Source organism: Bicyclus anynana, chromosome 23 (genome assembly GCF_947172395.1).
Source record: "Bicyclus anynana chromosome 23, ilBicAnyn1.1, whole genome shotgun sequence".
Taxonomy (NCBI): Eukaryota; Metazoa; Arthropoda; class Insecta; order Lepidoptera; family Nymphalidae; genus Bicyclus; species Bicyclus anynana.
Window position 1 is genome coordinate 11,738,262 of NC_069105.1, and position 21,880 is coordinate 11,760,141.

Consider the following 21,880-nt stretch of genomic DNA (forward strand, 5'->3'; position numbering starts at 1 on the left):
ACTTAATTGAAGGCAACGAACACATTACGAAAACGTAACAAGAGAACTTTAACAAAAACAAAGAGTCGTTTCAACTACACTGAAATGACTAATCGATGTGACATAATCAAACCAATCTTAATAACACTTAAGATTGGTTGAATTAAAAACACAATCAAAATGTTATGGTTTTGTGGGAACGAAATAAATTAAATTAAAAAACATTACTGGCAATGACGTGTCAAAAGTACGTCATTTAGCAGTGTTGCATTTTCAATTTTGGACGTTGGACATAGACCTTAATTTATCTTTATACTATATTTGAACGCTTTTTTAGGGTTCCGAACGTACGTAGTACAAAAACGGACCCGTATAATCCGCCTCGCGCACATTTTAAGGTCCTGTCCTGTCCGTTTTCTCCTAGTGTACTGGACCAATCCAATTGAAATTTCGTATACATATCAATTCTTGTGACCCAAATACATGGATGTATTGTGAATAGATAAATTTTGAATATGGGGGCACTTTTGGGGGGTAAGATGGAAATCCGTTAAAAAAGCTCTCGTGCGAATGGGGGCTGATGCCTGTAGCGCATTGAACGTTTATAGAACATCCATGGTTTCAAAGATAATAAGATATACCTTTGTTTGCTTCAGTCGCGACGCGCTAGTGACATATCTGATAGTATAAAATCTTTGGTTCCAGGTAAATTAATTAACAAATAGCTGAGGACTTCCAACGAAGGAATAGTTTCGAGTACATCTCTGCTACGTGATAGCCCAGTGGATATGATCTCTGCCTCCGATTCCGGGGCGGGTGGTTGGTTCGAATCCGGTCCGGAGCATGCACCTCCAACTTTTCAGTTATGTGCATTATAAGAATTTAAATATCACGTGTCTCAAACGGTAAAGGAAAACATCGTAAGGAAACCTACCAGAGAATTTTCTTAATTCTCTGCGTGTGTGAAGTCTGCTAATCCGCATTGGGCGGTGTTGGACTATTGGCCTAACCCCTCTCATTCTGAGAGGAGACTCGAGGCTCGATCGTTTCTGCTTGCATTGAATAGACGTCTCAAGTAAGGCGATATTTTGTAGCCCACAGTGCCTATGGCAGATGCAAGGATAATTATATGTTAAATCATGAATGCCATAAGTTTCGTAATATTTACAAGGAGTAGGTTTTGTATTCAGCACCTGCCAGTGTATCACACGCCTAGACCCGTTATGTTCTCTCATTTGCAATGCACTCCGCCTTTTCGCAGTTTAAGTTTGAAATTACGTTTTGTCAAGGCGAGCTGACCTAATCTGAAGGTAACTTTGTACCCTAACTTATATTATAAATGCAAATGTGAGTATATTTGTATGTTACGCTTTCCCGTGTAAACAAAAAAACCGATTTTACAAATTCCTTCACCGATGGTAATCTATGTTATCAGTGAGCAACGTAGTCTATATTACGACTTACGAGGGGCGTCTACTAGTAATCTGTAAAGAGTTGAAGCTTTCCTTTGTAGACCACATTAGAATAATCGTTTTTTTCCACATGATGATGATCTAGCCGACGCACACCAAAAATAATAAAAAAAAAAAATTTTTAGCGAAACACTTGACTCAAACATTCAACACGGAGATATCTTGTGAGCAAAGTCCAAGTATTTTGATGCTTCTTCCTTTTTAGTTTGTGTCAAATGTTTCGCTAAAAAAAAAACATACATACAGCCGAACGTAGAACCTCCTCCTTTTTGGAAGTCGGTTAAAAAATAGTTTTTATCGCTTGAAGAATATTAACTTTACCTACATATACACACAGTAGCATTTGCATGAAGCATCCAATGTAGGTAAGACCCAAAATTAAAGGAATGCTCTCCACAAACAAATTCCCAAGAATTTTTGTTTATTAACTAGGTCAAAGTTGTGTAATTTTTATTTAAATATGCTATATTAAAACATTATTAATATTGTTATAATTGATTTACTAAAAGACTGATTTAAATAGTTAGGACTTTGCAAATAAACGCTTTTGTAATATAGTACGAGATTCGGCGAAATATAATTATAATAATACCCTCATCATTCTCAACCCACATTCGGCTCACTGCTGAGCTTGAGTCTCCTCTCAGAATGAGAGGGGTTAGGCCATAGTCCACCACGCTGGCCCAATACTGATTTGCAGACTTCACACACGCACAGAATTAAGAAAATTCTCTGGTATGCAAGTTTCCTCACGATGTTTTACCTTCACCGTTTGAGACACGTGATATTTAATTTCTTAAAATGCACACAACTGAAAAGTTGGAGGTGCATGCCCCGGACCGGAATCGAACACACACCCTCCGGAATCGGAGGCTGAGGTTATATTCACTGGGCTATCACGGCTCTGAATGTACCCTCATCTGTGATTTATTAGGGATAAGATATAAATGATAGAAAATATTCACATTGACACATTGTAAATAGGTTGCCTAGTTAAATTGCAGACGGATAATATTAAATGATTAAATTTTTATTTAAAATAATTCGATAACATTTCGTAAACTCGCTGTCGTAAAAGTAAAAGTACTTTGTCAAATAAATGACAGATGCACTAATTAGGACTTTGGTAAGTAAGCCACTGGCGTACTAATTGGGACTTTGTCAAAAAAGTCAGATGGGACTATCACGACTCAAGTAGGTACAAAAATAGACGTTAAAAACACACGTTTACACGTTATTTTATTTTAAAATTCAATAGGCGAATTATAGGCAAGCATAAAAACTATTCGAAGTATTTTAGTCATATGTATGTAATACCTAACGATGGGCGACTTATGAGGCAAGCAACTTGAATTTCTCGACTTATTAATAAGGACTTTGAAGGCCGATGCAATACCAGCTTAGCGTTTCCAATTAACCTAAAACATCCTTATTAATTATACCTATTTGAAGCTATTTTTCAAAACGTTTTGACAGTCGCCCACTGGTCGCAAACCTACACAGGATTTGCTAAATGCGACCTGTTTTGGTTTTGTTACAAGGTTGTTTTTGTTTATGGTATGTAATAGGTATAGTACCGGTTCTCGGTTCTAGGTATAACCGACAGCCCTCTTTGCAGAGCATGCATGGAGGAAGAGGAAACCCCGATACATGTTATGCTTAGATGCAGAGGTGTATCTGAACAACGCGCAGCACACATTGGATCCCCAGCAACACTCCATGAGGCGTTCGGCGACCTGGGCGGCCTGCTAAGCTTCTGGAGCGAGCTCGGTTGGCTGGAGTGACTCCGGCGGGGACCAGCACCGAAGGGACCTACGTACAACGGCCAAACCTTAGTGGCCAAGTGCGGATAAGGCCCAGGAAGAAAAGAAGAAAGAAGAAGGTATAGTAAGATAAATGGCTCTGCGAAATATCGGCTTGTTTAATATGTTTTACATGTTAACGAAACAATGAAAATATTAGCACAGCAATAATTACCATACGATTATTGATGCGTGGGAAAGAAACTTTTTAAACTTATTAGCCGACCCTGTCAAGCTTCGACGTCTGTACACTTACTTCTTCTCTACTCCTACCCTAAAGCTTACCCTACCCCTACCATACTCCTACCCTACCCCTACCCTAAAGCCTAAATCCCACAGAGCGCAGTACCACATCGACTTTGTAGCGTTGTCTTTCGTAATTTAGCTGTAGCTACAGCATACAGAAGTATTAATTATAAAACTGTTTTAGGAAGGTTATTTAAGTCACTTCTTTGTTTAAAATAATAAAAATTTTAATAAAGAAAATACAACCGACTTCAAAACCTAAAAACGTACCCGCTAAACTAAAAAGTGAAAAATAACATCATAATATGTTCTACCTGCTGATCAGTATGAAGGCGGTGCTAAGACGGTGATGTATCCATCATCAGATTTTGACATGATGGCAATGGGACCAAATGGGGACTATACCGTTTCAAACAAAAAAAGAATTTTTGAAATCGGTTCAGGCGTCTTTGAGTAATCGGTGTACATACATAAAAAAAATAAAAAAATAAATACCGACCGAATTGAGAACCTCCTCCTTTTTGAAGTCGGTTAAAAATACTATATCAACGCTCTCTAAACTTGACTACATAGTACAATGTGCGTAAAGCACCGTCTCAAATGTTTTACTACTATGTTATGTACACAAAGTTGTGCGTAAAATAATAATTAATTATAGCACTGGATAGACGCCATGTTTCGCCTAATCCTCAGTAGCCAATCACGCATTCTGCAACGTTACAGCGATGTGACATCGCTCATTTCCATGGCAACGTCGTTGTAAGTTAATTTTATTTTTAGCATCTCATAGAAATAAAGTACTAATTCTAATAAAATTAGTTAAAGGCGAATATTACATCGACGAATACATGATAGCGGAATCACACCCCTATCATCATCATCATCATCATATCAGCCGATGCACGTCCACTGCAGGACATAGGCCTTTTGTAGGGACTTCCAAACATCATGATACTGAGCCGCCTGCATCCAGCGAATCCCTGCGACTCGCTTGATGTCGTCAGTCCTGGTGGGGGACCCTGGTGGGGGGTCGGCCAACACTTACTAGGGCGGGGTCGCCATTCCAGCACCTTGGGACCCCAACGTCCATCGGCTCTTCGAACTATGTGCCCCGCCCATTGCCACTTCTGCTTCGCAACTCGTTGAGCTATGTCGGTGACTTTGGTTCTTCTGCGGATCTCCTCATTTCTGATTCGATCACGCAGAGATACTCCTAACATAGCTCGTTCCATCGCCCGCTGTGTGACTCTAAGCCTTCTTATGAGGCCCATAGTTAGCGACCAATTGGTACCCTATAGCTGATTATTATTTGCCGATGTGTGGTAGCCACACTTTTGCCACTAATTCTAACAACACCATGTGGTTTATTTGCATCCACCCTTAATCAATCGTAACATTACAACAAAAACGCATTCCACAAAGTAACATCCGGTGTACAAATTTCTTTAATGAAAATGTAGTTACGAAATTTAAGGTACAAATAATAATTAACTCCATTTCATGGTAATATGGTTCAAATTAGAGCCACTTTTATATGCAAATACATGCAATCAAATTTCACGTATCATTAGTCATAAATGATTTATATTGTTCATGTACGAAATTAAATTTCAAAGGTAAATCCTGTGGCCTTCGGCGTAATTTACAATATCTAGTAAGGATATAAGGATAATTGAGTGTATACTTCACTAGCTGACGCCGCGCGGTTTCACCCGCGTGGTTCCCGTTCCCGTAGGAATACGGGGATAATGTATAGCCTATAGCCTTCTTCGATAAATGGGCTATCTAACACTGAAAGAATTTTTCAAATCGAACCAGTAATTCCTGAGATTAGCCCGTCCAACCAAACGAACAAACTCTTCTTTTATTTTATAACTAGCTGTCTCCGCGCGGTTTCACCCGCGTGTTTCCCGTTCCCGTAGGAATATGGGGATAATATATAGCCCTCCTCCTCCTCGATAAATGGACTATCTAACACTGAAAGAATTTCTCAAATCGGACCAGTAGTTCCTGAGATTAGCGCGTTCAATAAAACAACAACTCTTCAGCTTTAAAATATTAGTATAGACTAGCAAAAGCCCGCGACATCGTCCGCGTGAAATTCAGTATTTTACAAATCCCGCGAGAACCATGTATTTTCCAGCATAAAAGTAGCCTACGAGTTACTCAATAACTTCCTTTATCTTTCAGTGAAAGTCCCATCAAAATCCGTTGCAGAGATTAGGTTTGACAAACAGTCAGACTGACCGATGACAATACTTAAAGAGTTTGGTTAGCATGGTGGCTTTGGGTTTGGTAGGCAATTCCAAACCCTATAATAGTCTGTCTTACTTACTTATGTATTAGACTCCCATACTTTCAGCTTTTTTATAGTTTGGCTATCACTGAGTTCTCAATCTAACAGAGCAGAGTTGAATGACATTTTATACAGATAACTAACGAATACCCGTGACTTCGCGAAAAGATGTGTTATCGCAATATCTGTAGGGGTAGGGGAGGGGTAGGGTAGGGATAAGGTAGGGGTAGGGTAGGAGAGGATAGGGTAGGGTTAGGGAGGGTTAGGGTAGGAGTAGAGTAGTGTAGAGTAGGGATAGAGAAGAAGTGCACATAAGTCAAAGCGAATCTGGGTCCGCCAGTATTTGATGAAATCGCATGAAAATCCGTACAGTGGTCTTAAAGTTTATCGCGAACTGATAGACGGACCCTGACAGACGCGGCGGAGGACTTTGTTTTTAATTTGTTAAGTTTTATAATTTTTACGCTTAAGGTAAAGCTAAGTTGACTTCGCAGAACATGGATTGCTCTCCCGAGCTAAGCGTTAGGTAGTAGATTCTTTACGCCGAAACACATCAGGCTCCTACTTTTTAAGCACTAGCAAACGCTCCGCGGTTTCACCCGCGTTTCACCTGTTCTCATTGGGAATTGGAATACGGAAAATAAATAACCTGTTTTACTCGCTCATTGTGTAGTTTTCCATCAGTGAAAGTGATTTGTGTGTTTTTAGACCACATGACTGACGTAAAACTTCTTTAGCTCGCCCTTTGAAATTGAATTTTCCAGATCATTTTTCCACGCACATCGTGAAAGCATCTTCTAGCTGTAGTGTATCCACACAATCTTTAATTATTATGATTGACGGACAATTTTATAATAGACTAGCGGACGCCCGCGACTTCGTCCGCGTAAAAGTCGTTGTAAACTTTCAACTACCCCTATCCTACCCTACCCTAACCTACCTCTACCCTACCCTATCCCAACCCTACCCTACCCCTACCCTACACTACCCATACCCTACCCCTACCCTACCCTACCCTACCCCTACCCTACTCATTAAGGCTGCACTTCTTTATTTATTCCTCCCACCGCGAGTCGCGTCGAGCGCGGCAACCGTCGTTACACAAAAATAATCCTTAAAGTCTTTAAAGCATGAATTAGTATTCACGCGCAATGGCTTAGCGTATTTCATGTATAACTTTGGTGTTTCTTTACCGATTTGTATGATTCTTTTTTTATTAAATAGGTAATAATGTTATTTTTTTTAATTAGGGATGAGTCATGAGTGTTATAAACATAAGAATCGACAAATATAATTAGAAAGCTCCGAACTGCTAAGCTATCGGGAGTTACACGTGTTATTGTGAGTCTACCATAAAAGATAGACATATATATGTTGTTGTGTTTTATAGATAATTTTAAGGAGAACATTTCCGTCATACATGATTTCTATGTAGCTTTAACCATTAAGGCTGTACACGCGACGGAAGCTTAAAAAATTGAGTTACTTCTCCCGTTTTCTCAACATTTCTCTTCACTGCTCTGCTCCTATTGATCGTAGCGTAATGAAAACTATACTATAACCTGCCCAGGAGTATGTTGAATAATTGTACCAAGTTTCATTAAAATCCGTCCAGTAGTTTTTGTTTCTATAAAGAACATACAGACAGACAGACAGACAGACAGACAGACAGACAGACAAAAATTTTACTAATTGCATTTTTGGCATCAGTATCGATCACTTATCACCCCCTGATAGTTATTTTGGAAATATATTTCATGTACAGAATTGACCTCTCTACAGATTTATTATAAGTATAGATATTAGAATAAACAAGCTTTATAATATTAGAATACTATTATATAGAACAAGTTTTATAATATTAGAATAGATTAAAAATAATTGACTACGAATAAAATATTTTTAACAAGTAAGTAAAAGTGTTTCTATATGTTATTTGTGTTTCACATGTCAAGCTCTTTCATTTGATACCCATATCAAAGAAATGGCTGTGAAAATGTCCTAAAACGATTGTAGTTATGAGAGTAAAGAGGAAGTTCCAAAACTATTAAAAGTAAAATCAAAATACGAGTAAGTACTTTAAATTTTATAGCCCCTTGAATGCGAGAACACTTTCACACTCGGCCGATTTTAGGTAACCACATATTAGTTATCTTTGTATAAATATAATATAGTATTTAATATAATATAGTTTAGTTACAGTCGCCAAAAGTGGAGGAGCATTGCACAGAAGGCGTCGCTCATCGCTGCAACCACGATCACTCTGCCAAGAGTGTACGATTCATCATCATCATCATCATCATATCGTCATAGCCGATGGACGTCCACTGCAGGACATAGGCCTTTTGTAAGGACTTCCAAACATCACGATACTGAGCCACCTGCATCCAGCGAATCCCTGCGACTCGCTTGATGTCGTCAGTCCATTGGGGGTCGGCCAACACTGCGCTTACTAGTGCGGGGCGCCAAGCGGGGAGTGTACGATTAAAAAGAGTTAGTTACATATAAATATAATATAATTAGTTACATATAATATTATAGCACAGGCAATCAATCTGAATAAGTACGAGTAAGTTTTCACACAATTTCCAAACAACCTATTTAATTTTCTTTAGAACATTTTCTTTCTTTATCGATGTTTAAATGGTAATATAAGTAAAAATTGTCTTTTAAAAAATCGTGCAGTAGCTATTAAAATTATCAATCGAAATAAATAAAGTGCAACAGTGTTTAACAAAAACTACTTATAATACGTAATATTTTGCATTCACACTAATTATAGGCTAAGAGTCAACTGTCTGCAACACTTGTTTACAAAAGCCTCACTATGCATACAAAGTTGTATAATACATTCTTAAATACCTTTTAAGAATGTGTATGCAAATTATTTAAACCCTATACAGTATAAAGTATCTATATGTGTTGACCTTGTTCATTATATAACACGGTGTTTATATAAATTAAAATAATTCCGTAATCTAGTTAGTCACGTTTTTCTTATTTATGAGTATTTATGAAATGGTTTTTTATAACACTATTTATTTTATATTTTAAGTACGACGAATATTTCTGTTCCCCTCCAATTATTAGCAAAAGGCTGTATTCGGAGTGGGCACGACATTAGTCCAGACAATAGATGAACGAGTATGAGGGCTGTGATTCCGCTATTATAAACTCGTCGATGTAATATTTGCCTATAACAGGTTTTATTAGAATTTGAAATTATTTCTATTGGATGCCAGAAATAAAATGTCACTAACAAGTTGCCATGGAAATGAGCGATGTCACATCGCTGTAACTTTATAGAATGCAGGGGCTGGATCTTTACCGTGGAGTATAAATCTTAAATAATCGTCAAGAAGTAGGTAGGTACTTGACTCCATTTAGTACTTACTAGGAAACTATGCGAGGTTCATAATCAATAATCATGCAATGTTTGCAACGAGGCAAACCGAATGACCGAATTTAATAAACGTGTAAGTATATGTATAGAGTCCTTTTCATGAAAGAAGTCCCGCGGCTAAAACCTGAACTTAAATTGTCAGCGCCTTACACAAATGACAATAAGGTCGCCATTATGACATTAGCGCCGCGTCTGGGGGACTTTCATGAAAAGGACTTTACGAGTAAGTAGGTACAGCTAATACTTTACTACACTACCTATATTTGTACTGTAAGAAAAAATGCAACAAATTACAATATTAGCTTCGAGAACTTAGTGTATTTTACCTACATAACATTTGGCTTTATTTACTTCCGTATAGATACATATTTCACCGTACATTAATATAAATAATTCAAGTACAAGTGTGACATTTATTAATGAGGTTAAATATATCAAAAGATTGACATGAAGGTAAAGATAAAACGAGTATGTAATGTGCGATATAGTTTATTTACTAATGATTGCAATAGAAAACTTGATTTGATTTTTTTTTTAATAATTGGGATAGATTCCATGACCTCTCGGTGTTAAGTCCGGTCCCTATACTGTAGAGAAATGAGGCTTAAATTAATTTATTAAGTAAGTAATATTTATTACAGTACCATTCGGAAACTCCCAGAGGCTTCGTCGTGGAAAACCGATTAAATATTTTTAAAAATGAAAAGGAAATAATGTTTCTAAAAACTGAACCGACTTCAAAAACGTGTTTCAGTTATTTTGAGTTTAACACAAAAATGCTAAACCGATTTTTATGAAAATTAGATTTACTACACTTTGTTGACTGACAAGTCAACTAACTGACTGACGATACGATCTGTAAGGCTAGTACCTAACTTATCGTTGGCCTAATTCATCATTCTTCAGAAATCCATAAATAGTATTCAAAAACCTTTATTAAAAGAATTTAAAGGGTCAGAATAAAGTTTATAGTAGTGAGTATAAAGTACCCAGTTTCCGAAATTTGACACCTTTTTTTAACCCGCTTCGAAATCTTGATTTAAAAAATATGTCTACCATAAAAGCCTTTATAAATTAAGAAAATTAAAACGGACGACATAAAGGAGATCATTCACGCTCCATACATTTTTGGGCTCTTTTTGAAAGTGCCGGCCAACAAAAAAAAATGGCATGACTCGTTATAATTAGCTATTTGGAGCAATAGTTAATATGGCATAAAAGTTGTCAGGCGGCTCTGAACCAAGTTATAAAGGTTCGACGATTCGTTATTTCCATACATTTTGTCAATTTTCAAAAGTGCCCGCTAAGAAAAAAAACTGATACGTATCATTAGAACTGCCCATTTGAAACAATAGTTAGTATGGCACGAATGTTGTAAGATTGCTCTGAATCAAGTTATACAGGTTCAATGACTCGTCACTTCTATACATATTTTTTGAGTGTTGTAAGTGCCCACCTACAATATAAATAATACGTATCGTTGTAACTAGCCATTTGCAGCAATAGTTACTATGGCATAAACATTTTAGTATAGCTCTGTGTCCAGTTATGCAGTTTCGATGATTCGTCAAATCCATATGTTTTGTTGATTTTCAAAGTGCTGTTTTACAAAAATATGCACTTATCACTGCACTTATCGTCAGAACTGCCCATTTGGAGTAATATTTAGTATGTCACGAATGCTGTAGGTTTGGTCTGAACCAAGTTATAAGGGTTCGATGTCTCGTCACTTATATGGATTTTATTGATTTCTGTAAGTGCCCACCGACAATATTAATGATACGTATCGTTTTAACTGGTCATTTGTGGCAATAGTTAGTATAACACGAATGTTGTAGGATTGCTCTAAACCAAGTTGTACAGGTTAAATGGCATGTCATCTCCATACATTTTATTGTATGCCTGCCAATAAAATTCTTACAGGTATCATTTTAACTGATCATTTAGACATACTTTGTCAGTTAGTATGGCAGGCACGTTGTATAAATGCTCTGATCTAAGTTATACAGGTGTGACTATTTGTAATATCCATAGATTTTCTTGATTTTTAAGAGCCAACCATTAAAATGGTACGTATCATTAGAACTGGCTGTAATAGGAACGGGGAGTAATAGTTAGTATAGTACAACAAACGTTGTAGGCCTGCTCTGAACCATGTTATAGAAGTTCAATGATTCTTAATTTCTATGCATTTTATCGATTTAAGCAATACAGTTAGCAGGTAGGTATGACAGAAACATTGTATGATTGCTCTGATCCAAGTTATTTGCGTTCGATGATTCGTCACTTATCTTTTTGTTGATATCTAAATGTAATGGGAAACAATAAATAGGTAATAATGATAATTACTTAACTAATAATATGAATTAAATGTCATCATGGTGTAAGAGCTGTGTCATCATTATTTGTTATGTTCTTCCTTCTGGACCGTTTCTGCACTTAGCCATGTGATTTGCCGTTGTGCGTGTATTTGTTATGTTATTCAAGCTATTAAACCGAAATTACCATTACTTGAAGAACTTAATAAAACGTTTTTATTTCTCTTAATGCACAATAACACAATTTTTAGTTACATTTGCACCATAATGTTGAATTTGTGCAAATGCTTAGAATCATTATTTCTTATTTCTATATTTTATTATTGCCTTTATGTTTTCCAACTTTTTCGGAAATCAATGAATGAAAGTTATATAACTTGTTTCAGTACTAGAAACGTTACTACAACGTTTATGCCATAGTAACTATTACTGAAAATGGCTAGTTATAACGATAAATAGCATTTACTTTGTAACTTACAAAACTCCATCAAATACATTGAAGTGACGAGACATAGAATAACTTGGTTCAGAACAATCTTACAACATTTGTGCCATACTAACTATTACTCCAAATGGGCAGTTTTAACCATAAGTACCATATTTTTGATAAACGGTACTTTAAAAAATCAATAAAATAAATGGATTGGACGAATTATCGAAACTGTATAACTGGACACAGAGTATAGCTCTGTGTCCAGTTATACAATGTTAATCCTATAGTAACTATTACTGCAAAGGGCTAGTTATAACGATACGTATGATTTATTTTGTTTGCGGGCACTTACAAAACTCAGTAAAATGTATAGAAGTGACGAGTCATCGAACCTGTATAACTTGGTTCAGTGCAGTCCTACAACATTTGAGCCATAGTAACTATTGCTCCAAATGGACAGTTCTAACGATACGTACCAGTTTTTTTTCTTGGCGGGCACTTTTGAAAATTGACAAAATGTATGGAAATAACGAATCGTCGAACCTGTATAACTTGGTTCAGAGCCCTCCTACAACTTTCATGCCATATTAACTATTACTCCAAATGACTAGTTCTAACGATTTGTGCTATTTTTTTTCGTTGGCCGGTACTTTCAAAAAGGGCCCAAAATGAATGATCTCCTTTACACTGGATATAAAGGGCCAGTTTTATAATCCCGCTTCGAAATCTTGATTAAGCAAATATGTGAACCTTAAAGGCTTTTTATAATAAGAAATTTTAAACGGGCAGAATAAAGTTTAAAGCACTGAATATAAAGGACACCTTTTTAACCCGTCTTTTTAATCTTGTAAAAGTAAACGCTGCATGGTACTTGAAATAAAATAAATAAACAAGTTTTGTTTTTCAAATAAGAGGACTAAAATAAGCCTTACATTCAAGAATTCAATGATCTTTAAGGTATCCTCATTAGCATATTATATTTTTTATGCAATAGAACGTAGAAATGTAAATGTTAAGTAAGTACGAATGGATAGTGTACGCATTGCATGTTTATGTTTTAATAAAAAGATGTTATGATAATAAATTTTAATTAAAAAAAATGATTTTATCAATTTATATCTGACCCATGTCAGAATAATTTTACCATTTTGTCATATTTTCATAATAAAAACACTAAAATAGCAATTTAAAAGTAAGATAAGAGAGTGAAAAAAACTTCATGACCAAAAATAATCGTTAAAAATGATCCGTGTTAGCCCAGTGGATATGACCTCTGCATCCGATTTCGGAGGGTGTATGTTCGAATCCGGTCCGGGCATTCACCTCCAACTTTTCAGTTATGTGCATTTAGGAAACTACATAACACGTGTCTCAAACGGTGAAGGAAAAACATTGTAAGGAGACCTGCACACCTGAGAAATTTTTAATTCTCTACGTGTGCGAAGTGTACCAATCCCCATTGGGCCAGCGTGGTGGACTATTGGCCTAACCCCTCTGAGAGGAGAATCGTGGTCAACAGTGAGCCGAATATGGGTTGATAATTATGATCATTAAAATTGGTCGAACGTTTTCCGAGGATGCATTTTTATAGTTTTTGTTTTTTATTAATTCAAAATACTTTTTTACAAGTTAGCCCTTGACTACAATCTCACCTGATGGTAGGTGATGATGCAATCTAAGATGGAAGCGGGCTAACTTGTTAGGAGGAGGATGAAAATCCACACTCCTTTCGGTTTCTACACGGAACGCTAAATCGCTTGGCGGTACGTCTTTGTCGGTAGGGTGGTAACTAGCCTCCCACCAGCCAGACCTGCATCAATTAAGAAAACCTCAATCAGCTCAGCCGGGAACCCAGGACCTCCGTCTTGTAAATCCACCGCGCATACCAAGGAGGCAATCAAAATACTTGTCAAAACTTGTTTTTTTTTATCTTTTGATGTCACATTAGTATACTATTGGCCTGCTTACACACGTTTATCTAAAGTGCGAGGAAACAGAGCCGATTGTACAACAGTTCCGGTCATTCGGTTCCGCTAATACGATTGTGAAAGTTTCGCGTAGCATGCATACGAAAATCTCATTAAAAAACGTTCCATATACACGCCTTCTTTAATGAGGCTACGTTATTTCACAGTTGGACGAAATCATTTCATTGGTATACTTGTTTTAAAGTAACTTTTTTTTTTAATTCTTTACAAGTTAGCCCTTTACTACAATCTTACCTGATGGTATGCGATGATGCAATCTAAATTATATTTATAATGGGGATGATGACTTGGTTTGAATATATTGATTTTTATAATACATTCGGGTAAATAAGGTCAATGTCAACTATACATAAAAAGCAAAGATTGTCTGAATATTTGCAAAATAAATTAAAAATCTTTTATCGTAATTAGATGAAAATTCATACAGTTTTAGCTTCCTTACATTAAATGTGACATTTTATAATACATGAACTATAAACATAAACGCACAAATAACAAAGATATTAGATAGAGATATTAATTGTGTTTGAACGCCCATACAAATCTAACGATCAATAAGTACTTACGACGTCATTAATTCGTACCATTTTGTATGGGGCGTTTTTCAGGGACCAGCGGCAGTGTCGCAAATCTGACCCTTTAAATCCCTGTAGCTCCGAAAGTAATGATCGCAGATACCCTGTTTCTTTTACAAAATTGCTTTACTACTATCATACGAGTACTCTTAATTTATATTTATATACAATTTAAAAAACTGCCATCAAAAAATAGCGGGTAAACTTATTAGGAGTATGATGAAAATCCATACATACCCTTTCGGTTTCTACACGACATCGTACCAGAACGCTAAATCGCTTGGCGGAACGTCTTTGCCGGTAGTGTGGTAACCAGCCTATTAGTATATTGAAAGGCTAATCGTGGGGCTTAAACCCTCATCTTGCACCAGCACATGTTGGTGTTGCAAGATGAGGGTAGCTATATTTTTTTTTATTTAATGACATGTTCAACCCTTCCTTAGTCCTTCGATGCCTACCATCAGACCAGTTCTGAGCCAATACAGTTAATGTATAAAATTGTAAAGTGACCCAAGCTGGACATCAAACCCAAGACCTCTATGTTGAGGACCACAGCATTCAGTACCGCAGGTAAAACCGCCGGGTTCCTTTAGTAAGTATTGTATAATGTGTCCGTGTAGGTGTAAAAAAATATTTTTACTAGTTTTAGTAGCATTTTCTCATATCTGTTATTCAAATGACATGAATTCTAAACAGTTAATTGTATTCAAACAGTTCTCTTACTGACAATAACGATTTTTTCGCAATAATTTCGCACACCATTTGATAATGCAGTTTACTCTGCAGTGCATCTATTTAAATATTCTGTGTATACATTATTTAGATGAAATTAAAAATAGATAATAAGTATGCTTGCTCAATGAGTCGCGAAGCTGAGGTGGCAATGGGTGGGGCAGTTCGAAGAGCCGATGGACGTTGGGGTCCCAAGGTGCTGGAATGGCGAGACACTAGAAAACGCAGTGTTGGTCGACCCCCCACCAGGTGGACTGACTACATCAAGCGAGTCGCAGGGATTCGCTGCATGCAGGCGGCTCGGGATCGTGATTTTTGGAAGTCCCTACAAAAGGCCTATGTCCTGCAGTGGACGTCCATCGGCTGATATGATGATGATAATAAAGTATGCTTGCTGTACCACCAGCTCGTACACAGTACGGGCCATTTCGTTATTTTCATTTTAATACAAAATTACTAAACAGAAAAATAAAATCTTTTTAACATAAAAATTGAACTGACTTCAAAATCACAAAAATAAACTAAAAAGCGAAAAATAACATCGTATGTGCTACCTTCTGATCACTTTGAAGGCGGTGCCAACACAATGATGCATTAACTAAAGCCGATTAAATCATTAACTCTTAGGATTTAAAGACAGTACTATCCCGTGGTTCTTTCAGAAACGACTTTAATTAATATGTTCATATATTTAAAGCAATATATTTAAAGTGATCATAAGGCAGCACATTCGATGTTATTTTTCGCCTTTAAGTTTACTTTTGTGATTCTGATGTCGGTTTAATTTTTTTGACAAAAAGATTTTTATGCAGCCTATTTGCCATATTATATAGGACTTAATACTAATTATTTTAATAGATGTATAGTTGTTTAAAAAAGGTTTTAACTTAAAAGTCAAAGTATTATTTTCTACTAAATTATATTTAAAACTATGTGAATGTTAAAAGATATTACTATTACTATGTGAATGTTAACAGATATTTTAATTATACTCTCTCATTTATTTACTATTTTTATGTAAATAATACTGTATTCACCAATAAACTAAATGAATTTTATTCTGCGATTTCCTTCCCGTAAATGATGACCTTATTAGGTATCTATTAGGTAAAATATTATTGTCCAATACTAGTGAACAATACAATATCAATTTATAACACTTATTCCTTCATTCGATTTCATTTAACAGCATACGAAATATAATGTAACATGATACATATCCACCAATATATTAAGTTTCTCTATGCCCATATAAGGTATGTAACTAAGAGTAGGTAACACATGCGCAATACGCACTGCAAAAGATATCAACGACATCACATCTTACCTACGAGTAAAGGCACGGAAAACAAAGGCTAGCTTACTTAATATATGCAATTTTAAAAGCGAACGCCCATTCCCGGCCCAGGCCTAACTTAACCACCTGGCAATTTACTTATACCTAAAAGAATCTTGATAATTCTACTTTAATAATGAAATAATTACTTTATCAAAAAAAGTTTGCTACAACGTTTTACGGCATTTTTAATTCATATTTAATTTGTCCGCAACGGGTACAAGTTAATAAAGCAGCCTAAATTTTATGATATTTATGTAAAGACTTGGTTTGTTTGTCCATTTTCTTATTTATTAAGCTTAGTGGTAACAGAAAAAAATATATAAAAAAAATAATACAGCTTCAAATGTCGCCGCTTTGGTACGCCGGCGAACATTTTGCCCTAGTGAAAAAAAAATGTATTTTTCTTCAAGAAACATACTTTTACTAAGCCAATTATTTAACCAGATCCTTATTTATACATCATATTATCATCTCCTTATACTTTTATACCGGGGATCCTTGGGCCGACGTTGTATGGGTCGGTGTGAGTTCCCCTTTATTATTTACTAGCGGACGCCCGTGACTTCGTCCGCGTGAAAGTCGTTGTAAACTTTCAACTACCCCTATCCTACCCTACCTCTACCCTACCTTATCCCAACCCTACCCCTACCCTACCCTACCCCTGCCCTACTCCTACCCTACTCTACCCTACCCCTACTCATTAAGGCTGCACTTCTTTAATTCCCCCTTAAAAAATTGAGTAACTTCTCCCGTTTTCTCAACATTTCTCTTCACTGCTCTGCTCCTATTGGTCGTAGCGTAATGAAAAGTATACTATAACCTGCCCAGGAGTATGTAGAATAATTGTACCAAGTTTCGTTAAAATCCGTCCAGTAGTTTTTGTTTCTATAAAGAACATACAGACAGACAGACAGACAAAAATTTTACTGCTTGCATTTTTGGCATCAGTATCGATCACTAATCACCCCCTGATAGTTATTTTGGAAATATATTTCATGTACAGAATTGACCTCTCTACAGATTTTTTATAAGTATAGATTTGTGGCTTTAGCACCACTCAACATGTTAGAAAAGTAGCATTTTTTACAGAAGATTAGCTACTCGTATATAATTTTTAATCTTATCCAAGTAGGTAATAAAATGCAAACATTTGTGGATATTTTGTTATTCAACTAAGCATTTATTTATATACTAGCGGACGCCCGCGACTTCGTTCGCGTGAAAGTCGTTGTAAACTTTCAACTACCCTACCCTACCACTACCCTACCCCTACCCTACCACTACCCTACCCCTGCCCTACCCTACCCTACCCCTACCCTGCCCTACCCTACCCTACCCCTGCCCTACCCTACCCTACCCTACCCTACACTACCCCTACCCTACCCCTACCCTACAGTACCTCTACCCTACCCCTACTCTACCCTGCCCTACCCCTACCCTACTCATTAAGGCTGCACTTCTTTCCCCCCCCCCCCCCCCTCCCGCGAGTCGCGCCGAGCGCGGCAACCGTTACACAAAAATAATCTATATAGCATGAATTAGTATGCACGCGCGATGGCTTAGCGTATTTCTTGTATAACTTTGGTGTTTCTTTACCGATTTTTATGATTCTTTTTTTCTTAAATAGGTAATAATGTTAACTTTTTTAGTTAGGGATGGGTGATGAGTGTTATAAACATAAGAGTAGACAAATTTAATTAGAAAGCTCCGAACTGCTAAGCTATCGGGAGTGACACGTGTTATTGTGAGTCAACCATAAAATATAGACATATATATGCTGTTGTGTTTTTATAGATAATTTTAAGGAGAACATTTCCGTGATACGTGATTTCTATGTAGCTTTAATCATTAAGGCTGTACACGCGACGGAAGCTTAAAAAATTGAGTAACTTCTCCCGTTTTCTCAACATTTCTCTTCACTGCTCTGCTCCTATTGATCGTAGCGTAATGAAAAGTATACTATAACCTGCCCAGGAGTATGTAGAATAATTGTACCAAGTTTCGTTAAAATCCGTCCAGTAGTTTTTGTTTCTATAAAGAACATACAGACAGACAGACAGACAGACAGACAGACAGACAGACAGACAGACAGACAAAAATTTTACTGATTGCATTTTTGGCATCAGTATCGATCACTAATCACCCCCTGATAGTTATTTTGGAAATATATTTCATGTACAGAATTGACCTCTCTACAGATTTATTATAAGTATAGATATATATAATACTTTGCACATATATTTTATTTATTTATTATATAGCGCAGAAAGCTACTATAATATTATCTAGGCAAATACCAATTTACTTAATTTTGACGAGGCGAAATCTGATCTATGACTCCGAATGTTGACGTAAATTTAATAAAATAGCTGTAGGATTGTAATATTATTTGTGACATTAAAAAATGTAATATTAAATTTATTTACTTAATATTATTTTGTATTCATTAATATAAATATCGCCACTGATTTAAATAAACTATCGAACATTCTGCTCTCCAGAAATACAGTCAAACGCTTACAGGCACTTAAAATGTATTTATTATGTACTATGTAAATTTTAGTGCAATAAGTAATCTTCGCATGCAACTGCACCGAAAGAAATGTAACTTTTCCATTACATGTAGGCATACATAACAAACACACGCAATACTGCAATCCGGTATTAACTTATTAACATTTTTTTTAATTCAATTATTTCATTACTCACCGTAATTGGAGACGATGTGATGCGAAAAAAAATCCTTTTAAAAGTTTTTTTTTTTAATTCTCAACACCACGCGACGCGAAACACGGTCCGGCGAGTTCGAAATTTGAATTTAATTCGGCGGTTATTCTGGCGCGTGCAGTCGCGTTCCGATTGAAACGACGACTGATCGGTTGAAATGCTCGTTCTTCGCGCATCGGTCAACCGCGCAGGTCGCGATTGTACTCTAGGGTTGCCACCATTTCTTACTTCATTTCTTTCATCAACATCGACTAATGAACTTGAGATGATTTCACTGCAGCTCCAGACCTAGTGTCCGACCGAACTTTCGGTCACAGTTTTAGTTTTAGCCAAGGCTCGGCGGATTTTGGCTTAGTTTCGGTTTCGGCTGAAATCCGGCCAAAACTACAGTCAAAACCTAAACTGAATTCATGATACTTCATTTATCGGACATGCTCAAACAGGGCGTTGAGCTTCGAGCTACGAATTAATATTTTATAATATATTTTGTTATTTAGATGTTTTAGTGTCTAATTTTTATTTAGGTAAAAAAGTAGTTAGTACTAAGTTACCAACTAAATAGTGATTTTACACAGTTTTATGGAAGATTCGGTTTTTTCGAAAACAAACTGAAATTCTGAAGCTGAATTTCGGTTTCGGCCGTAAACCTACTTTCGATCGGACAGTATCAATTTGTAATGTGAGATACTAATTTAAGTATATCTACTGCTGAAATTTAGTTTTTATAAATCCCTCGGGAGCCATAGATTTTTCCGGGATGAAAGTAGCCTATGTGTTAATCCAGAGTAAAATCTAATTCCATTCCAAATTTCGGCCAAATCTGTTCAGTAGATGCGGCGTTAAATATCCAAACAAACATCCATACAAACTTTCGCTTTAATAATATTAGTAGGATTTAATGAACAGTACCTATATCATACTGTTATGTACACTTAAAATATAATACAAATACAAAATTTAATTATACCTAGACTTTACAGTAAGATTGGCAACCCTAACTGTACCCGAGCAATGACATTCTAGATTCAAATACTTACAGCTCCACCGTTTCCGATACTGAATACATTTGAACTTTTAATCACATTACAAAATATAAGGCGCAATGTATACCAAACAATGGATAGAGTCGTCCAAATTGAGGAACACGCAACATTTCCACGCTTGATGCGTAAACTTATGAACATCGCTTAATTATTAGCTTCAGGAAAATGTACTTCATGCATAGAATAAAATATTTTAAATATGATGCATAAAAATCATGAAACTCCACCCAAAAAAAGAACAGAACTTCAAAACGTCAAGTTTAAAGAATTGGCGACTTCACACGTAGAAAATTGAGAAGTGTCTTTATGGTATGCAGGTTTCCTTACGATGTCTTTCTTTCACTGACACTTTATATATCGTAAAATGCACATAACTGAAAAGTTGGACATGCAAGCCCCGGATCGGATTCGAACCTACTCCCTCCGAAGGTTGAGATATCAACTGGACTATCATGTCTCAAATCAGTCTTAAGTTACGACATAAACTAACATAACGAGAAAACATATACAAACAGAAGACACTGAAAGCGTATCAGAAACCAAAAATAGAAACATGAAAGTGTAAATCGAGCGAACGTATGTTAATCGTGTACTATGTAAATAAAAATGTTTACAATGAACTACATTTCGACATATCCATACATAGACCAAGAGCCCGTGACCCCAGACCTTTGTCATTTTATAAAAACTGAAAATTTGTCAGCTCATGCTCCTACCATAAGTGAGTACGGGGTGGCTTTGGGAGATAGCAGGTTTTAAGGATCCAGACCCTCAACCGTCTAAGTATAAAGTATAATTTTTTTTTATATTTTTATCGGAATAATATGAGAAATGATATCCCCATTTGCAAAACACTTGGCATCATGATAACCCTTAGCTAGATACCCTTGAAGTTTTAAATTAAATAGTGTTTTTCGAATGGTTTCCGCAAAGCTTAGTGACTGGCGACTGGGAATACAATTTCTCATAATACGCCGGTGAAAATATAAAAAAATTATACTCATATCAAATTTAATATAAACAATATATATTAATTTCGTGTAGTAAGTACATGGAATAAGGGTCCAAATTCCGAAATATATCGATATCAATTAATAAAAGTTAAGGACTTTTTAATTTATATCACGAATTTTTTAAAATTTTCCACACGTCAACAACGTTGTCGTCCATTTTGTGACGTCACTAACACATTTGATGTAACGTCGAACCAATTGTTATCTAATATTTTTGTCAGACGCTACGTTTGTATGGGATATATTATAGTGACATCATGAAACAGTTGAAAGATAGACTGTCATGACCGACAGGCGTATTGGCTTGTATTGTCAAAAACATATTTAAAAACTAAAATTATCAAGTAATCACGTCTCAAAAATATATGATTTTTTTTTCAGCCTAGAAGAACAATAATGAACTATTTAAGAACATTTAAAAAAAGTGTCAGCTAGCCTATTGGCTACTGTACTTACTTATGGTAGGAGCATGAGCTGACAAACTTTCAGATTTTATAAAATGACGAAGGTCTAG

The 21,880-nt window shown here is 36.1% G+C and overlaps 1 protein-coding gene across 1 annotated transcript in view; it reads right to left on the reverse strand.

Moving 5' to 3' along the window:
- LOC112054114 (alpha-N-acetylgalactosaminidase) overlaps positions 1-19,469 on the reverse strand; it is a 109,198-nt gene extending 89,729 nt beyond the window's left edge. The window contains exon 1 of the mRNA XM_024093777.2: positions 19,293-19,469. The gene's annotated coding sequence lies outside the window, so the exon portion shown is untranslated. The remainder of the gene's footprint in view (positions 1-19,292) is intronic.
- Positions 19,470-21,880: the final 2,411 nt, after the last annotated feature.